A 21,480-nucleotide genomic window follows, 5' to 3' on the forward strand; every position below is an offset into this window, starting at 1 on the left:
TAGTGAAATTATAGGCTGGTAATTAGAGTCAGAAATCTGAGAAATCAGTTCACACTTGACCTCCCGTCCTACTGCTGTGATATTTCTTATAAACTTCTGTGCTAGTGAAGTTCTCTAAATAGAAAACTGTAATAATATTTACCTTCACAACCAGAGGTATCAAGAAGTCAATTTAATAACTAATTTTCTCTTCAGGTTTAGTACTCCACTCTTCTAACACCATTGCAAATTTCTCCAACTCCCAGCTCTTCAATGGTAACAGAAGTGTATGTCCAATCAACCCTTCAGAAAACAGGAATTTTCCATGGCACTCTTAATCCTATCTGTTGGGAACAAGAAAAGTATTTTTCCCTTTTGTTTATTTTCAGCACAAAGGAGCTTATGTCTCAGATTTAACAGTCTGAAACTAAGTTCTCACTTTTCCTAGATGTGTGAACTATTTGCTTGTTTGTGAAGTGAGGGTTGTTATTTGTGAAGAATAAATGAAACAGCTGATGTAAAGTGCCAGTAAATGTTAGATAATCAATTGTAGAGGTAGTAGTGAACACTGAGAGAAAGCACCCAGCCCATAAATGCTTGCCAATCTGAGGGTAGGCTTCCCCACCCTGGAAGAGCATGTTCTTACATATGTGAGGGTTAGAGGTGGGAGGGCATTCTTTTTCCTTCATGCAGAAAATCAAAGTAATTGATTTGTAGATCTGGGTAGTGGCACACTCATCTGAGTGCACATACTACCTGTGTGTGAGGACCCTGGTTCAAACCCCTGGTCCTCCTTACAGGGAGGAAAGCTTCACAAGTGGTGAAGCAGTGCATCATCTGTCTCTCTCCCTCCATTTCTACCTCCACTTTGGCTCCCAATTTCTCTCTGTCTCTACACAATAAAAAAAAAAACCTAAAAATAAATCAAATATTGTTTAAAATAATCATTGATCTGTATTGCAGAAATAGATTCAGGTGTTGCTTTGGGAGAAGATGCTCTAGGAATGAAAGCTAGTTTCATTCACAGCAACATAATAGGATTTCCCCCATCAGTAGCACAGCTTCCCTGCTCTTGAATAATTAGTTTTCATAGTAATGAATTGGCTTATTTAATGGGAATACAATATGCAACTCTGTTTCTTACTAATACTCTAAGGAACAATAATAGTCAAACCTTGGAAAGCTTATTAAGACTAATAGCAAAATGTAGTTAAATGTATGAAAAAACTTCATTAAATAATAATATGCACTATTGATCCCACTCACAGACTTGGCTTCTGCAGTGGATCTATTAAGGCACAGCATGTTATCAACACAAATTAACTCTGAATGTGTAGTTTTTGCCTCCATCTCAAAATGAGGTGACGTACAACTAAAGCTAAGATTTTCTGGAAATTGCTAATTACAGTCTTTTTCCTCCTTTCAGGTTTTATGCTGTACTTTACCTAAACATGTTTGACTAGAGAGTACTAAATAAGGTTTCTTTTCTCCTAAATTTTTATATTAAAGTGAAATTCAAATTATATAAAAGTAACCATTTTTCCAATGAACAACAAAACAGCATTTAATATTTTCTTCACTTACGTAAGTACCAACTCTAATTCCAGAACTTTCTAAACCACTCTAAAAGAAATCCCTTGAAGACATTAAACAGTCGTTCTCTACTACCACCACCCTCCTTCTGCCTTTGTCCCCCTATCCCAGCCCTCACCTCTGCCCCAACTCTTGGTGAATGCCAAGGTTTGATTGATTTAAAGCTATTTACTTCCAGACTGGTAATATAGATCACTTGGATAATGCATTGCTTTGCCATGTGCATAAGGCTGGTTCAAGTTCTGGCCCTACTACATTGAAGGAAGTCTCAGTGTAGTGATCTCGTTCATTGTATCTCCTTCTAATATCAGTCTAGAGGCCATTTCTCTGGGCCTCTCAGAACAATAAAGAACTGTCTGTGTTCCTAATATATGCCTTCAACATAATGTGGTTATAGAGATGTGAAAAGTCTCATTGAAAAAATTTTCTCTGATGAAAACAATAAAATATAACTGTGCTATGGAGGCATATTTATGGAGTAGGGGGCTTTTCACATTATTCTATTGATAAACTAGGAAAAATAAACAAACGAAAAATATCACCTGAAAACTCAACAAAATACAATCAGGATTTCTTCAGAAACTCACTAAGACACAGGCTCCTGCAGCCCACAGGGAAGATAAATCACAACCAAATTGCCAGCAGCATAACAAGGGATTAACAGGCATTGTTAAGTCACCTCAGAGACTGAAGTAAAACAAAAACAACCGTTAAAATGTACAACTGTGAACTCTTAAATAACTTACTAGACACAAATCAGTCCAGGAAAGTGTGATTACTGGATTGAAAAGTAATGAGGGAGGGAAACTTCAAGACTGTAGAAACTGGACTCAGCATAAGAAGGTGTCATCTTGCTGTTTAATTTGAACACAAGAGACCCCACTTCGTATTTTCCAAAAAGCAGCTGTATCAACATTAAGCTAAAAGCTCTACCCATTCCTGAAATACACCAAAGTTGATTACCTTCAGAGATCCAAGAACCATCCAACCAGAAACCATCTCAAAAATATATAAACAGCAATACCCAGGACACAAATTTCAAAAGACATCAAATATAATGATCAAGCCAAAAAGAAACACCACAGAAATGAATTAGGACAGAAGCCTAGAAAAAAATTCCAGCAAGCTAAAATCAAGTAAGAATGAGGACAACATCCATACACTAATCAATGTAATAATCACAAGAGGAAAGCTTTTGAAGGTAATATCATCAGAAATGGGAAAACAACAAATGAGACTCTCAAAGAAAACACTATCTCCAGGTAATTAGAGACCTAAAAACTGAAATAGCTGAGTTAAGAGTACAACGAGCTGAACAAGCTAATACAGTATCTGAACAAGGTAACAAAATAGTTAAGCTACAGGAAACAGCTGAGGAGAACAAACAGAATAACTGAGGCAGAGAATGGAATTATCAAGATGAGGGATGAATCAGAGAAAACTAAGAAAGAAGTAAGAAAACTAAGAAAGAGATTAAGAGCAGGGGGTGGGGTGGTGGGCCTTGGCACACTGGGGTAAGTGCACATAATATGAAGCACAAGAACCCACGTAAGGATCCTAGTTACATCTCACCAGATACAAAAGTAAATTCCTAATGGGTCAAGGACTTGGATGTTATACCAGAAACTACTAAGTACTTAGAGGAAAATATTGGCAGAACTCTTTTCCATCTAAATTTTGCAGACATCTTCAATGATACACATTCAATTGCAAGGAAGACTAAAACAAAAATAAACCAATGTGACCACATCAAATTAAAAAAGCTTCTGCACAGCAAAAGAAACCACCAAAATGGGAGAAGATCTTTGCATGCCATACATCAGACAAGAGGCTAAAAACCAAAATACTCATCAAACTTAGAAAAAACAACCAAAAAAATGACCCTTTCCAAAAATGGACAGAAGATATGAACAGAGTATTCACTAAAGAAGAGACCTCAAAGGCAAACAAACATATGAAAAAAATGTCCCAAATGATTGATTGTCAAAGAAATGCAAAATAAAAACAACAAGATACCACTTCACTCCTGTAATAATGCCATACATCAGAAACCATAGCAACAACAAATGCTGGAGAGGTTGTGGGGACAAAGGAACCCTCCTACACTGCTGGTGGGAATGCCAATTGGTCTAACCCCTGTAGAGAGCAGTCTGGAGAACTCCCAGAAGGCTAGAAATGAACCTACCCCATGACCTTGCAATTCCTGTCCTGGGGATATATTCTAAGGAACCTAACATAACCATCCAAAAATATCTGTTTGTTCATAGCAGCACAATTTGTAATAGCCAAAACCTGGAAGCAACCTAGGTGTCCAACAACAGATTAGTGGTTGAGTAAGTTTTGGCTTATATACAGAAAGGAATACTACTCAGCTATTAAAAGTGATGAAATCACCTTCTTCACTTCATCATAGTTGGAGCTTGAAGGACTCATGTTAAGTGATATAAGCCAGAAAGAAAAGGATGTACACGGGATGATCTCACTCATAGACAGAAGCTGAAAAATAAGAACAGAAGGGACAGCACAAAGCAGAACTTTGACTGGAATTGGTATAGTGCACCAAAGGAAAGGACTCTGGGGTGGAGGGAATGTTCAGGTTCTGGAACATGATGGTGGAGGAGGACCTAGGCAGGGGGTTAGAATATTTTGCTGAAAACTAAGAAATGTCACACATGTACAAACTACTGTATTTTACTGTCAACCATAAACCATCAATCCCCTCATTAAAGAAAAAGCAAAATAAAAAAGAATAGAAAATGATGGAACAAAGATTGTTTGGGTGGGAGGAGTACAGAGAAGGGGAGGCACCTTATTGTCTGTGGAAGGTTTGGAGGAAGATGCAGTGTGTCCATGGGTTATAGTGAGGAAACAGTTATTGAAGTGTTATACTGAAAAGAAAGAAAGGCAAGGACAGAAGGATAAAGAAAGCATGTTGGTAGGTAAATACAACATTAAGTGTTTCTGTTATCCGTCTTTTCAGAAGGAAAGCTGATTGCACATTTCTTTTAATTATTTATTTATTTAAGAAAGGAAACATTAACAACATCATAGGATGCGGGGGTACAACTCCACACAATTCCCACCACCCAATCTCCATATCCCACCCCCTCCCCTGATGGCTTTCCCATTCTCTATCCCTCTGCGAGCATGGACCCAGGGTATTTCTATCTGTGGGGGTGGGGAAGGGAGTCAGGTGCAAACACAGGCAATGTATGAATTTGACAGTGAGAATATAAGGGGCTTCATGACAGATGTGTTCAGCTTCCCTTCTCTACATAACATAGAATTCACTGCTAAGGATGGGTGAGGGTGTGTGGGAGTGTGTGTGGTTCCTTAGAAAATAATGGAAGAGGTATAAGGTAACAGAGAATGAGAACAAACGTTCTAAAACAACTGAGCACATTTGCAGAGTTGTACTGTGAAAGTAGCTGAGGGTGGGAATTATAACTGCACTGATTTTCGTTTCTCTAGTTTGGAAATTTTCTCAGGTTCAGGGGCCTAAGTGCCAAGCAAGGCAAAGCAGGTAGAGATGTGCATTAAGGGTTCAAGTTCTACAGAAAAGTCAAACAACTGCAGAAGAAAGGAATTTTCAAGAGAGATAACCAAGTTCTCTCAAAAACAGAAAACAGCTTCATCATGGATAAGAATGATAGGACCTGAATAAGGAATTCTCCCTGCCCTCATCTAAAGTTTGCCCTCTATTCTTTCTGCAGGTCTGTTGCAAATCCTTTCTCACTAAATGAGAAACTTATTTATCTCTTATAAAGGAGATTGTTTATAGTTAAATCCCAGCCTCTGTCCTATACATTTTTAACTGAATTGCCTTCCCTATCCCTTGCAAAAGAGAAGTTTCCATGACCTTTGATTCAAGCTTTCATATGGAGGTATTTCTACCAGAAATAGCCCTATTCCTCCCCCTACCACCTTTATCTCCTTCCTTACTAGAAGATTTGAGTGATTTATTTGATGTAGTGGCTTTCCATTTCAGGCTATTTTTTCTCTTTTATTTTTATTATTATTTTTCTTTCCTTTTTAAATGAGCCAACCTATCTGTAAAATGCCTGTGTCCTTAGTTTGCCATGCATTACGGCAAGAGACCTCCTCTGAGGGGAGCAGGAGTTGTCTAGCTATACCCTATTATTAAGTTGATAAATCTGTGTAACTCTGGTCAGAAACATTAGCAAATCCACAAGGCCACTTGATAAAAAAAATCACATTTTTGAGATTTATCAACAATGAAGCTGGCTTTTGACTTAAGAATATCCTGTCTTGCAGTTAGGAGTATGGATCGACCTGTCAACACTCATGTTCAGCAGGGGAGCAATTACAGAAGCCAGACCTTCCACCTTCTGTACTCCATAATGACCTTGGGTCCATACTCCCAGAGGGTTAAATAATAGGAAAGCTATCAGGGAATGGGATGTGATACAGAGTTCTGGTGGTGGGAACTGTGTGGAGTTGTACCCCTCTTATCCTATGGTTTTTGTCAGTGTTTCCTTTTTACAAATAAAAATTAAAAAAAAGAAAAGAATATCCTGTCTTGCTTACTTCCCAGGACAGACCTTAGAGATTCTATAGACTTGTTTGTTTGTTTTGTTTTCCTCCAGGGTTATCACTGGAGCTTAGTGTGAACACATCACTCCTGATGGTAATTTTTTTTTATCCAATAGGAAAGAGAAAATTTGAGAGGGGAGGGTGATAAATAAAATTAGAGAGAAAAATAGACACCTGAGACCAGCTTCATGACTCATGAAGCCTCTACACTGCTGGCAGGGAGTAGGGCTAGAACTCTGATCTTTGCACAATTAACCAGGTGCACCACTGCCCAGCCCCCCTATCTTTTCTTAACTCATGATAACCTATGTATCTCAGTAATTTTTCATAGTGCCTTTAGGCTGAGAGAGATACCTAAGAATTCTGTTAAGTGGTTGAGTCCAAGGGCCTTTGAAATAGCTCACTTGTATAGTGTGCTCTTTGCTATGTGCACAACCCAGGTTCAAGCCCATCACATTGAAGGAAGATTCAGTTGTCCTATCTATCTATCTATCTATCTATCTATCTATCTATCTATCTATCTATCTATCTATCATCTATCTATTTATCTATCATCTATCTATCTAAAAAAAGAAAAGGAGCTGGCTCCAAAGTATTCATGTCTTAGTTGAGTTGGTGGCAGTGGTAAGCATAGCTGCCTTCCAAAGTATTCATGTCTTAATAACTTACTAGTTGTGAAAATATACAACTTGAAAAAAATTAATAATGAATATGTCCTTAGTTGTAGTTATTCATACATAGTGTATGAATGATTATTGGGTACCATATCATTTCTGAATCTTTACAGACTGTATGTACATTACCTTCCTCATCCCTTATTCCACTCTTATTTTTTCAGAGGTACTAACTAGCTTTTTAGTACTGCAATCACTAAAATGACCTATTCACAGAGACAGGATAATGCTATCAAAAAACAGTGTGATCCCATCTTGAACACCTGTAAGCTAGCTTGTACAAATGGTTTACATGCCATTTAAGAGATGTTGATTATCTGTTTCCCTTAAAAATTGGAATTACCCCACAGAAGCCCCATGCATTTGTTGTAGTGCCCCAGTACATTGCTATATTTTGTAGAAGAAATTTTGAATTGTTTCCTATTTGGTGCTCACACTATTGTCCTGCCAATTTACCCAGTCCCATCAATTTGCTAAGGCTGTTATTCACTCGGAGATTCACTTTATTAGACCTCCTCTGCTATCTGTTGTAATGACCTGTAGCTTTTTAGAATCTAGCTAGAGGGAAGTTCAGTTGGGGATAAATTCATTGGATTTTGCTGGCATATATTTTTAACTAAATTTTTATTGTTTTTATTGGTTAGAAACAACCAGAAATTGAGAGGGTAGGGGGAGATAGGTAGAGAGAGAGAAAGGTGCAGTGATGCTTCACTACCTGCAAAACTGCAGGTGGAGACAGGGGGCTTCAACCCAGGTCCTTGTACATTGTAACGTGAGCACTCAAACAGGTGCACCACTATCCAGCCCCATATTTTGATATTTTATGTGCTTTTAATGTATATATATTTCTAGGATACACAATTATTTCCATGCTGCTATTTATGCTAATTGTTCTTGTATAGTAATGACTTCTAGAAATAACTGTCCTGTTTACTAGAGCAACACAGAAAGCATCATGATATCAAAGTATAGGGTGAAGGCACCTGGTGGTGGTGCACATATCACCAGGCACAAGGATCCAGGTTCAATCCCTCCCCTTCCTAACTGCAGGGAGGATGCTTCATGAGAGGTGAAGTAGGTCTTCAGGCATCTATCTTTCTCTTTCCCTCTCTTTCTTCCACTCTCTTGTCAATCTCTATCCTGTCAAATAAAAATAATGTAGTAAAAAATGGCCTCCTGGAACTGTGGATTTACTGGCACTGAGCCCCAGTGATAACCCTGGTGGCAATAAAAAAGAAAAGAAGATAAAGAAGAAAGGAAAAGAGAAGAGCACACAAGAGGGGAGGAGAAGAGAGGAGAGGAGAGGAGAGGAGAGGAGAGGAGAGGAGAGGAGAGGAGAGGAGAGGAGAGGAGAGGAGAGGAGAGGAGAGGAGAGGAGAGGAGAGGAGAAAAAAGGGGAAGGGAGGGGAAGGGAGTGGAGGGAAGAGGAATATAGGACAATAGGCTGCATCATTTTATTAATGTTACTTATGTCACATGCTATCATATATTTGCCTGCAGTGGAGGAAAAAAAAATGTTGGAAGCATTCAAAGTTTCAATCTAGGCTGTGATAAATTTTCTAAAGTTTTAAATGGAATATTTAATTTTCATGCTGTTTACTCAAATGGGAAATTCTCCTTATCTACTTGATAATGGCACATGTGCAATGATAAATGAAGTGTTATTTCTTGGATTTTCTTTTATAATCATATAAAATAGAACTAATCAGAATTCTTTCTTTTGTTGAACTTAAATACTTGGCAATACTGCAGATAACTGTAAGAAGCTCAATGTTTCCTCCCAATCAATCATACTAAGAGGTAAATTTCCATTAAGCATATGAGAAGATAACATTACCTATTCTCATTGTATAAATTGATTTTAAACAATTATGACATGAAGAAATAAATGAATGAACATACAGTCAAAATGTGCAGGAAGTAATGGTTTATAGGAAACATCAAACTGTTGAAAACATATTATTATTCTGGATTCTGTGATACTTATGTGGCCTGGGAAGTGGCTCAGTGGTTGAAAAATATTCCTTGCATTCATTAGATCTTGAGCTTAATCACCAGCTCACATATAAATAAGTAAATAAATGTGATAATTATAGTATTTGCTTTCCTGATAACTCATATAATTATTTTCTTAAAGATCTGTAAAATTATAAAATGTTAAGATCTTACAAAACCTACACCCATCCCTCAATGTCTAGTATTCTCTTAGGAAAATAACTTTACTGCAATGTTTCCTAGAATAACAAGTAAAACAAAATCTTATTCCATGGTCTCTGGTAATATTTATTTCAAGAACAATGTACAAACAGTTTATGAAATTGCTTTCTTGCAAAGTCATTACCCAACACATAGCAGTAACCAGAGCCAGGCAAAGACCCACAGGCAACAGGTGTTGTCTCTGATCTTTGGAAAGATGCTTACCCTGAGGACCTAGTGCTCCATCACTTCATCAGTAGCATCTAATTGTTACTTTTTGAATCACTTTATGAGGTGGTATAATGCTTTACAGTACAGTTGTTGGCACATGGATACAATTTCTCATCTCCCTGAAGCAAACAAGAAAAAACAGGGCAGAACAATCACTGAGCCTAGCACTGACCATGAGAAAACTTAACCTTCTACAAGTAACAAAACAACAGGGAAATCTCTCTAACTCTGTATTCTCCCAATTAGGAATCAGCTTTTGGACCTATAAAATGCTGTGGGATCATAAGAAACTTGATTTAGAGATAAAATAAATTTATACCAATGAGTGCAGGAACTAACTTTAAAAAATATGCTTCATATAAAATCTTATGGAATATTACCTTTTTGATAAGTAACTCCACTCTGGCAAAAGGAAAAATACCAGGTTAAGGAGAAACCATTCATTTCAAGATGAAAAAAAATATCATTATGGTGTTTTTATCAGTCCTTCAATATACTGGTGATTATATAATTAAGTAATTTAATTTAACACTGAAATAACTACCATCATTGACTTATTACTATGATACTTGGTTAAATTTCATATTGTAATATCATGGTTCTTTAAGTACAAGAGAATTGTTTCTTTGGCATTTGTGTAGCATCAGAGTGTGTTTGTTTAATTAATATAATTTAAGCTATATAGCAATTCATTTTCCTCACTATCATTTGACCTCATGGAGAATGCAGACTAACTCATGCCTTCCAGAAAAAGAATTCTCTCTCTCCCCTGAACAATTGATCTAAGCATCTGGTATTAGTCAGAGACTGATAAAGAAATAGTAGACACAATCAAAGCGTAGCTATTCAAAAGTGAATGAAAAAAGATTATGTTAAAAGAGAAAGATGGGTCCTGAAATGAGTGTAGCCGGGAATGCTCCTAGTTATGACCGTGGAATGTGAGCTCAGACCCACAAGGATGCAGAGGTTATACAGGCTCCTATGCTAAATATGAATAGACATGTGCCCCAGATCAGATTGATGGGGTCTACAGTTAATGGTATTTATATACATTTCCTATATGGGGAGCTACTCTCTGCCCTGATGTAATTTTCTGTTTTATTCCCAAGTCTGACACCATCTATCCAGACAACAGTTTCAGCCCACCTTCATGTCAGGTCAGGCAAAAATTAGTTAAAGTCATAGGCCCCTTGGAGTATACCTAATGTGGGAAATGGAACCACTGTTCCAGAAGTCCAGGCCATTGTTTCCACAAGAGTCTGATTGGGTAGACCGCTAGTTCTCCCCCTTCCAGGGTAGAGACAATGGCAGGTTCCCCCCTGACCTCGTGAACTAATGATGGATGGCTTCTCCGGACGTGGCACCCTTTCTGTACATGCCACTCTGTCCCCTTGAAACAAAGGCCATGAACTACTGTGTACTCAATTGCCCCCTCCCCACCCTGCCCTGAAGTGCCTGTAATTTACCCTCAGAGAAAATTGCATTGTTGAGCTCATGACCAAGTCTTGTATGGTAAGTTTCCAGTTGTAATTAAATACTTTGTGTTGCATTGTGTTTGGGTTAATGATTACCTCAACATTCTTTCTAGACTATGGGTATATATGCTTTCTTGAATCCCCCTAATAAATGAGTTGTCCCTCTGAGGCTTCTCCTGGAGCTGGATGAGTCAGGTTGGCATCATGGTAGCACCTGGAACTTGATGGCTGAAAAAGTATTAAGATATAAAGCAGAACAAATTGTTAGATAATCAGGAACCTAAAGGCAAGAATATAGTAGATGATATTTGGGTCTCCATTTTGGAAAAATCTAGGAAATCTATGTTAAGTATATTCCAAGGGGCCCATGACTTTAGTAATTTTTTGCCTGAGTTTGACAGCGAACATGCAGGTGGACCCAAGGTATTGTCTGGGAAGATGGTGTGATAGTTGGAAAAAGGACTAAAAAGTTGGATCAAGGAAGAGACTAACTCCCAAATATAGGAAAAGTATACAAATATTGTTAACTGTAAACCTCATCGATTTGCTCTGGGGCCCATATTCACTGCAGAAGCCTGTAGGTCTGAGCTCACATTCTGTGTTTATAGCTTGGAACATTCTAGGCTGTACTCATTTCAAGACTGTAGGGAATTGTGAGGATACGGTAGAGCTTGGCGGGACCCCATTGGAATATGGTTGCCTGAGGGGCACGACCAATCCTATCAGTCTCTCTCTACTAAGAGGTCAAGCAAGGAAGGACATGGTCTCCAGGATCTGCCCTGCCTATCAGCCTCCCTGCCTCACAATAGCCCACTCCCTTATTATCTACATACTCATTGTTTTGCCTGAAAGTCCCTTCCCGACTTCCTCACTCATTCCATTCCTTTGATCATATCTGATCTATCTTCTCTCTGCCCTCAGGACCCCGTTCTGACTGCTGGTTACTGATAACCTTGCTTTCTCGTTCCTTTAACCATTAAACCTCTTGCTCAACAATTACTTGGAAAGTCCTGACCCTCCCCCAGACCCTTTGCCTCCCTACTATATATGGTATACACATGTCATTTCCTCCTGTAACCCCTTATAAACCCTGCTTTACTGTTCAATAAATGGATTTTTTTGTGCATAACACATTCTCCTAGTGATCCCTGGTGGCACCTCTTGCTACCACAGGGAAAGATCCAGTCACTCACCCCTGCTGCCCTGGGACATTCCTTCTGCCCCCCCCCCCCCCCCCGCATCTGGTGCACAACAGAGCAGGTTAGCTCTAAAATTTTTGCCCAGGAAGAGGCCTCCCCACCCAAGAGTCCGACACAGGGATAGTCTTCCATGAGGGGCAGAGTATGTTGACCCAGTCTCCTTTTGGAGTGTGGAGCAGTCTCTAACATTGTTGTTTCACATTGAGGGCAAGGTCCTGTAGAAGCCCACAAGTAGGTCCACAATTCTGCTCTTGATGGAGATGACCAGTGACAGATGAGAGAGGGACTTGTTAGAGGTCTAGGCCTATCATGTCTGTGTAGGAATCCTCAGTACTCCCTGACTAGGGCCCCAGGTAATGGGGTGGCCTGGTAGTAACCAAAAGAGACATCATTAAAGTATGCCAGTCTTTTGCCCTTATGTATCTTTCGTAGCCCTTACTTTGTCTGACAAGGTTAGCCTAGGAGTGACTGGGGGAAGTGAAATAGGAAGTAGGTGAGGAAGGTATCCAGGTCTAAGTAAAAACTATTTGATTAGTTACTTTATGGTGTCTTTTTAAGGTCTTCCTATTTGCTTGCTGCATTTATTGACTCACTACAAGCTATTGTGCACTTTTACTTTAAGGTATATATATTTTCCCCTAATTTATGGATAAATGTATACATATTGCCTATCTGATTGGTCCTGATATATCTCTAGGTTTTAAGGCTTTGTTAGGAAGTGCACCACCAGAAATGGAGTTAAGTAGTCCTATAAGCTAGGAAAGGTCTGACCAGAGTGATGAAGCTGGAGGGTTGACATTCCACACCTGACATCTCTGGACATAGTCTGAAATGAAGTAAATGAGGTGTTAGTGGTTGCACTGATTAGGTTGAGATCAGTAGATGTAGTATCAATTTGTATGAATTCAGATAAACATGCAGGAAAGCAAGCCCCACCCAAGAAGTTACAGGAATGGGAGAAATATATGGGTTTCATAGAGAATGGGAGAGATTCCTGCTGTCTTAGGGTTTAAAAGGCAAGAGATAGTTATTGTTATAACCAAATTATTTGGAAATTGGGTTGACTTTGAAAATCCTATTGTTAGTATTTGTTGTATCATACAAGATTTCACCATAATTTATGTCCTTTAATGCTATTTACATATAGCTGTATCTTGTAAAGTGACACCGCCAGTTGCTTCTATTCTCCCTGGTCTAAGATTATAGGAGATTTAATATTTCAAAGAACAATTCATTATTCTAAAAGTATTAACAATTTGAGCCCATTGTTAAAATTCAATCGGATTACCAATTTGAAGTCTTATGTGCTTACATTGAAGGAAGACATACTCAGAACTGTGGTCTATGAATCAAAAAAAGTTGAGATATTCAATCCATTTTTCCCCTCTCATATTGATTAAATAGTGATTTGTAAGATTACAGTACTTAATTTTATTAGAATAAATCACCAAGGACATCTAGTTTTTTAAAAAATTCTCTGCATATCTATCTATATTCCACAAAATCTTTAGAGTAATTACATTATGTCCTCACATGTTCAGCCATGCTAAGATATACATATGACAAAAGCCAACTTAATTACTCAATTGGTTAACATACATTTGAAAATATCCTTCCTAGTTCACTTTGTTATTTAAAGCACAATAAATTCAAAACTTCTCAGTTACATGGTGAAAAACTTACATTCATTTATAGAAAGTGATTATTTCAGTGGATCAGTTCTATTTTCTCAAAATAAAACTAACTTGATTCGTGAGTTACTGAAGTGTTCACATTATTGGCTAAATTTTCTTGTTTAAATATAATTAGAAATCATTTTGCATTGTCAAAACCTCAGTAGATATTTGATAAAATATAAGCATAATTCATTTGTACTTAATTTGTACTGAGAGGTTCATGCTTACAAACATTGTACTGGCAACAGCTTATAAGTAAAGATCATTTATTCAGGGGTGGGAGGGAATATGCTATGCAATTAATAATTGTTATGCATACAACTCTTACACCTCAGGTTCAGTCCTCTGCACCACCATAAGCCAGAGTTGATCAGTCCTCTGGCAAAAAATATATATATACACATTCATATATATATATATATATATATATATATATATATATATATATATGAATATAGTATTTTTATAACTTATCTTTTAATTCTAAGTATGAGAAGTAAACATTATTTTCTGCTTTTTACATATGAAATAGCTCCTTAGGACACTAAATAAATATTCCATGGTTAGTCTAATATATTTAATTATCAAATATTTGGAAGCCGTTACTATAATATCACTAGATTGAACCAGATATTTAACATTCCTTTGCTGAAGTTCGCAGAGAGGAAAATTATGAATCACTTACTTATTTAGACTATTTGAAAATTTTGGCTAAAAGAACAAACTAGATTCCAGTTTACTTAAGTGACTGTGAAACACAATGGAAGAATCAAGAGTAAGCAGCTGGCAGAATAACACAAAATTTGCAGTATTTAAGTAGAAGGAATGAATAAAAGAGTTTTATTAGGAAAGGACCACAGAGAACGTCATACATCAGAAAAGGTAACAGCAGCAAATGCTGGAGAGATTGTGGGGTCAAAGGAACCCTCCTACACTACTGTTAGGAATGTGAATTGGTCCAACCTCTGTGGAGAACAGTCTGGAGAACTCTCAGAAGGCTAGAAATGGACCTACCCTATGATCCTACAATTCCTCTCCTGGGGATATATCCTAAGGAACCCAACAAACCCATCCAAAAAGATCTGTGTACACATATGTTCTTGGCAGCACAATTTGTAATAGCCAAAACCTGGAAGCAACCCAGGTGTCCAACAACAGATGAGTGGCTGAGCAAGTTGTGGTATATATACATAATGGAATACTACTCAGCTGTTAAAAATGGTGACTTCACCGTTTTCAGCCGATCTGGTATAGACCTTGAAAAAAATCATGTTGAGTGAAATAAGTCAGAAACAGGAGGATGAATATGGGATGATCTTACTCTCAGGCAGAAGTTGAAAAACACGATCAGAAGAGAAAACACAAGTAGAATCTCAGCTGGAATTGGCGTATTGCACCAAAGTAAAAGACTCTGGGGCAGGTGGGTGGGTGGAGGGAGAATACAGGTCCAAAAAGAATGAGAGAGGACCTAGTGGGGGTTGTATTGTTATATGGAAAACTGGGAAGTGTTATGCATGTACAAACTATTGTATTTACTATTGAATGTAAAATATTAATTCCCCAATAAAGAAATTTTTAAAAAATTAAGAAAGGGGAAAAAAAAAAAAAAGGAAAGGAGCACAGATAACATTTACCCAGGTAATTCTTGTTGGCCTTGGTTCACAGTCAGGTTCAAAGAGGTTGAATTTGATTGGCCATTCTGATCACAAGACCTACTGGTTTTACTTTGTTTTGTCTTGTTTTTTCAGAGAGAGGTTAAAGATCATGTTTGTTGGGGGGTGGTTGTGCAGCGGGTTAAGCACACATGGTGCAAAGAGCAAGAACCGGCTAAAGGATCCCGGTTTGAGCCCCCCGGCTCCCCACGTGTGTGTGTGTGGGGGGGTTACTTCACCTGCAGTGAAGCAGGTCTGCAGGTGTCTATCTTTCTCTCCCCCTCTCTGTCTTCCCCTCCTCTCTCCATTTTTCTCTGTCTTATCGGGCAACAATGACAACAATAACAACAATACTATTAACAACGATAAACCACAAGGACAGCAAAAGAGAAAAAAAAAATAACTTCCAGGAGTAGTGGATTTGCAGTGCAGGCACTGAGCCCCAGCAATAACCCTAGAGGCAAAAGAAAAAAAAAAAATCGGGAGTCCAGCGGTGGCTCAGTGGGTTAAGCACACGTGGAGCAAAGCACAAAGACCAGCCTGAGGATCCCAGTTGGAGCTGGGGCTCACCACCTGCAAGGGAGTCGCTTCACAAGAGGTGAAGCAGGTCTGCAGGTGTCTATCTTTCTCTCCCCCTCTCTGTCTTCCCCTCCTCTCTCCATTTCTCTCTGTCCTATCCAACAAGAAGGACATCAATTACCACAACAATGTTAAACAACAAGGGCAACAAAAGGAAAAATAAATAAATAAAAATCAATCGTGATTGTTGGCACAAAATAGAGAAGGAAGAATTTCCTAGAGGAAAAACAAAGGTGTTGTTTCCAAGATAATTGCGAAAGAGATGCTACACTGGAAAAAGGAGATATTCACAACTGCTCATGACCAAGCTGGAAGTGAAATCTCAAACCACTACAGATCTTTTACTACGGAAAAGGTTTCTACTTTTCAATCACTTATTTGTAAAATAATACCTGTGGAACAAAATAAGACAAATATAAGATATTTACAACATAAGATATAGTATTGCTGTGTGCAAATTCACTTATAGTCTGAAAGGGACTAAGGCAATCTGGTAGGTGATCTGGATGGTGGTTATAACCCCGGTCAGTTGGCCTTGATCTACAGACAAACCCACCAATGTGTCCTGGAGCTCCGCTTCCCCAGAGCCCTTCCCCACTAGGGAAAGAGAGTGAGGCTAGAAGCATGGATCGACCTGTCAATGCCCATGTTCAGTGTTGGGGAAGCAATTACAGAAGCCAGATTTCACCTTCTACATCCCACAATGATCTTGGGTCCATACTCCCAGAAAGTTAAAGAATAGGAAAGCTGTCAGGGGAGGGAATGGGATACAGAGGTCTGGTGGTTGGAATTGTGCGAAGTTGTAGCCCTCTTATTCTATGGTTTTGTCAATGTTTCCTTTTTATAAATAAAATTTTTTTTAAAAAAACTTGTTGGAAAACTCTGCTGGTAGCTAGAGAGATCTTAACAATCAAAGTTGAACTCACAGGTTTCTCTTAGTCCTCAGTTCAATTACAAAAGTATGTAGTTCCTATTCCCAGTGAGCTGACTGTGGAAACTGAAAATTAGGAGCACCTCTAATAGTATCATCTAGCATTTAATGGTTTACTATTACAGTATCAGTTCTGGAAAACAACCTATTAACATGTCTTTTAAAATCTCTAAGTTATTTTCTTGAATAAAAATTTATTTTCCTACAAAATTTCTTTGATTTTTATGAACAGAGACAACTTAGGTTATAAAATGTTTCTTTTTTAAAAGGTAAAGGTTTGTGTAAATTGCAAAGTAACCATCTAAAATTCCCTTTGACATTTTAAAATTCTCACCATTTAATATCTTTATTATTTAGAGACCTAATGTGTGTTATTTCGTAGAGCCTAATGTTTTTCTATAAAACTAGGTTTCTTTTTTATTGCATTTTAATCAAGTTTGATTTTAGTAAGTAAAATCAAATGGTTAAGTTGTAAAAATGGTAGGCTGGAAGGAAGGGATAAGGGAGGGGATAGAAGGAAAAAGGAAATGAAAACAAAGGGAAGAATAATCCCAGATATAATGAAATAAAAGCCATACATGAACACTGACAGATAATTCAAGAAAGAATGTGAATAATATAAATATGTATCTTAAGTAATGTGAAGCAATATTGAGTATAAGAGTACTGGAAATAGTTATTAAATGAAATCCTTCAAAAGACAGAGATGGCAAAAAAAAAGGGGGGGAGTTGGGATTTGTTTGTTTGTTTGTTTGTTTGCCTCTAGGGTTATTGCTGGGGCTTGGTGCCTGCACCAGGAATCCACTGCTCCTGGAGGCTATTTTTTCCCTTTTGTTGTTTATCGTTGTTATCATTATTATTGTTACTGCTGTCATTGTTGTTAGACAGGACAGAGAGAAGACAGAGAAGGGGAGAGAAAGACAGACACCTACAGACCTGCTTCACTGCCCATGAAGCGACCCCTCTGCAGGTGAGGAGCCGGGGGCTCAAACCAGGATCCTTACTCAGAAAAAAAGAGAAATTGAGAGGAAAGATAGGGAAAGAGACAGAGAGACAACTGCAGCCCTGCTTCACCATTCACAAAGCTTCCTCCTGCAGGTGGGGAGCAGGGTCTTGAACCTGTGCCCTTGTGCATTGTAATGTGTGCGCTTAACCAAGTGTGCCACCGCCTGGACGCTAAATGATATTTCTTTTATTATTATTATTTATTTCCCCTTTTGTTGCCCTTGTTTTTGTAGTTATTATTATTGTTGTTGTTATTGATGTCATTGTTGTTGGATAGGACAGAGATAAATGGAGAGAGGAAAGGAAGATAGAGAAGGGGAGAGAATGACAGACACCTGCAGACCTGCTTCACCACCTGTGAAGCAACTCCCCTGCAGGTGGGGAGCCAGGGCTGGAACCGGGATCCTTTTGTAGGTCCTTGCGCTTCACACCACGTGCGCTTAACCTGCTGTGCTAGCCCAACTCCCAATGATATTTCTAAGAGACATAGAATGGTACCTTGAATTTATGATTGTTACCTATGGTTAGAATACAGAATTATAAAAATTCTTTTATAGGAATAATCAATTTTGACTATTAGAAATATTTGCTATAAGAGTATATAAATTATGAGTAACTTTATTAAATATGTAGGCATACAATAGCTGTCAATTGGGTGGTAGGAAATGATAGAACTATGAGTGTTCTTTACATTTTTCATTGTGTCTCTAAGTTTTCCAAATTTACTATATGCATCTGACTAATTTAATAATCAAGAAAAAAAAACACTATAAGTACAACCAGGTTTTTGTAATTAAGAAATATGGAAGTAAGTAGAAAAATACTTTTCTTCTTTCATGGTCAAGATCACAGTAATAAACCTAAGTCAAAGATGAGCTAAAAATTAGGAAACTTAATACAGAGTATATAAAGAGAAAAGAAAATGAATAGGGTGGTTCAGATTCAAGTGTGTGTTTACAGTTTAACTACAAAACAATAATTTTGTGATCTTTCTTAAGCAATTTAACGTCTATCTGTCTCAGTTCCTCAGTTATAAATTGAGTCTGGTTTATAATTGTGGGTTATAGGCAAAGTCTTTAAAGAGTTAGACAGGCATTCAGTAATGATAATATTTACAGAGTAATCCAGTAATCATCTTCTTACTCATTAAATAAAAACTGAGAATATTTTATATCACTCACTGTCATAAACTGGAATTTTGGTAAACACTTTGACAAAATAAATAAATACTCTTCACTTTTTAATTATTATTTTTACTTTTGTCATTGTCGGGGCTTTCCCATTAAGACAAACTTTGTAATGTCAAAAAAATGGAGATAGAGACAGAGGGAGTAAGAGAAAAACACTACCCTCAGAGTTGAGCTCTAATTTAAATTGAGTGCATGGCAAAGTAAGCACCATCCCAGTAAGCTGTTTCACTGGCCCACTCTTTATTCCTTTTACTAGGGCTTAAGTCCAAAAGGCTGGTCTGGAATCTGTCTGCTTGGTCTTTATAATAATTACTATTTGTGTGTTTGAAAAAAATAATAATAAAAAAACAAGTGTGAGCACAAGTCTCCATTTGGTTAGAAAAAAAAAAAGATTACATGTTAGAGAAAGACATATACCATGTGAGTTCACTGATTTGTGGAATCTAAGAAGCAAAACAAAAGAAAGTTCAGAGATTAAGAAAGGGGGCAGAGGGTAGGAATATTGAAGGGGATCAAGAAGGACACACGTAAGCATAAAATAAATAAAGCATGAGAACATAATACATAGCCTGGTACCTAGAGTCAATCATTTTGTAATGCATATTTGAATGTTTTCAAGTAAATAAATCCTAAAAGTTCTCATCACAGGAAAAAAATTTAACATGGATGGTGACAGATGACAACTAGGCTTCATAATTTATACAAATATGTATCTGAAAAAAATTATATTTCAATTACATTTTAATTTAAAAGTTCTTTTAGGGGACAGGCAGTACAGCAGCCAGTAGAGTGTGTACATTACCATGCTCAAGGACAGGTTCAAACCCCCAGTCCCCACCTGTACTAGGGGAAGCTTAAAAGTGGTGCAGCAGTGCTACGGGTGTTACTCTTTCATTCTACCTCCCTTTCTAACCCTCTCTTCCTTCTATTTTTATATATTTTTTATTATCTTTATTTTATTTACTGGATAGAGACAGCCAGAAATCAAGAAGGAAGGGGGAGATAAACTTTCCCCCTGCAAGTGGGGACCAGGGGCTCGAACCCAGCTCCTTTCACATTGTAATGTGCGCTCAACCAGGTGCACCTCCACCCGGACCCCTTCTCTTCCTTCTTAATCTTCCTCTATCTTTATCAAAAAGAAAAAAAAAATGAAAAAAGAAGGGAAAGAAAAACGGCATAGCAACCAAGTGTGGTTGATTCCTAGTCATTATAGCCTTGGGGAAAGAAAAAAAAGTTATTTTTTAACCTGCAGTCAGTTAAGCTGAGTGTTTTCTTTCTTGGAGGCCCTGTTTGCAATAGCCTCAAACAGCAATCTCCATTGTAATGTTTGCCACCTATTGCTTATACAGGTTGCCCTAAGGGACCTTGGAAACAGCCAACTTCCACTGAAGATTCATTTAATTCTTGATCACCTGCTGTCACCAATCTCAGCTTTCAGACAGGTATGTGGATTTCCTTTGAAAAGACTCAGGGCACAGTGGTCAGAGTCCACATTGGCCAAGTTACATTATCCATCAGCACCAAGCTTCGGAACAAGGAACATATGACTGAGGCCCAGCACAGGGCCAAGTTCAAGTTTCCTCATCACCAGATCCATATCTCCAAGAAGCAATGCTTCATCAAGTTTAACACAGATGGATTTGCAGACAGGATGATTGAAAGTTCCGTGTTCCAGACACTCATAAGGTCAAATACATCCCAGGACAAATGGCAAGTCCTGCACTCATGAAAGCCTCAGAGCTTCCCCTCCTTAATTACTTACAATAAATTCCACAGCCTATACTTTTAAAAATAAATAAATAAAAATAATTTTAGTTTTAAAAATTATAATTATATTATTCACTGGGAACCTCCATGCTAACCAAGATATGTCAGACATTATTGCCATTATTTTCCATGTTCATGCTTATCTAGTTGCTCATGCTCAGATAGCATCTAAATAAATGGGGAAGGGGAAAAAGTGAAAAGCCACTTGATAGTTATCTGTTCCTGAACTGCGTCACTGTCAAAAGCTCTGCTTCTCACATTTCAATCCTTTACTATGTATCTGGATCCTCTGGGTATCTGACTCAGTGGGCCAGGCACAGAATCTGTGACGGATGTTACATTTTTAATAAGACCCCAGATGATGTCTCTGTGACTGACTGGTCTATGAATCACTTTGAATAGCTGACTCAAAAAGGCATCCGGACATTACAATATCCATGGTATAAAATCTATAATGTAGGAGACATAAATAGAGGCAAATAGAAATGTCTCATTATTATTAATTACCATCATATGATTTTCAGTGCTTCTAATTTCTGCCCACTTGTTCATTAAAGTCCACCACCACCTGAGAAGTTGTTCTTTATCTTTGAAGGTTTGTCTCTAGAGATAAGTCGTCTGGGAAAAGACCTGCCCGGTGCCTAGAAGTAATATATTCCTATCGAGTGAAAGAATGTTTTTGTTTCTATGACTCCTCTTCTTGCCTATGTTCGCCTCTTTTTCTGAGCTTTCATCTACGTTCACAGAGAGAACACTGGGTTGGGCAGATTACCTTCTTC

At 37.9% G+C, this 21,480-nt stretch overlaps 1 non-coding gene across 1 annotated transcript; it reads left to right on the forward strand.

Moving 5' to 3' along the window:
- The first annotated feature begins 20,180 nt into the window (after positions 1–20,180).
- On the forward strand, positions 20,181–20,311 carry LOC132538496 (small nucleolar RNA SNORA70). Its single transcript, XR_009549852.1, has one exon. It is a non-coding gene; the product is annotated as a small nucleolar RNA SNORA70 (small nucleolar RNA).
- The last annotated feature ends 1,169 nt before the right edge of the window (positions 20,312–21,480 follow it).

The sequence above is a fragment of the Erinaceus europaeus genome, chromosome 4, assembly GCF_950295315.1.
Source record: "Erinaceus europaeus chromosome 4, mEriEur2.1, whole genome shotgun sequence".
NCBI classification, from domain to species: domain Eukaryota; kingdom Metazoa; phylum Chordata; class Mammalia; order Eulipotyphla; family Erinaceidae; genus Erinaceus; species Erinaceus europaeus.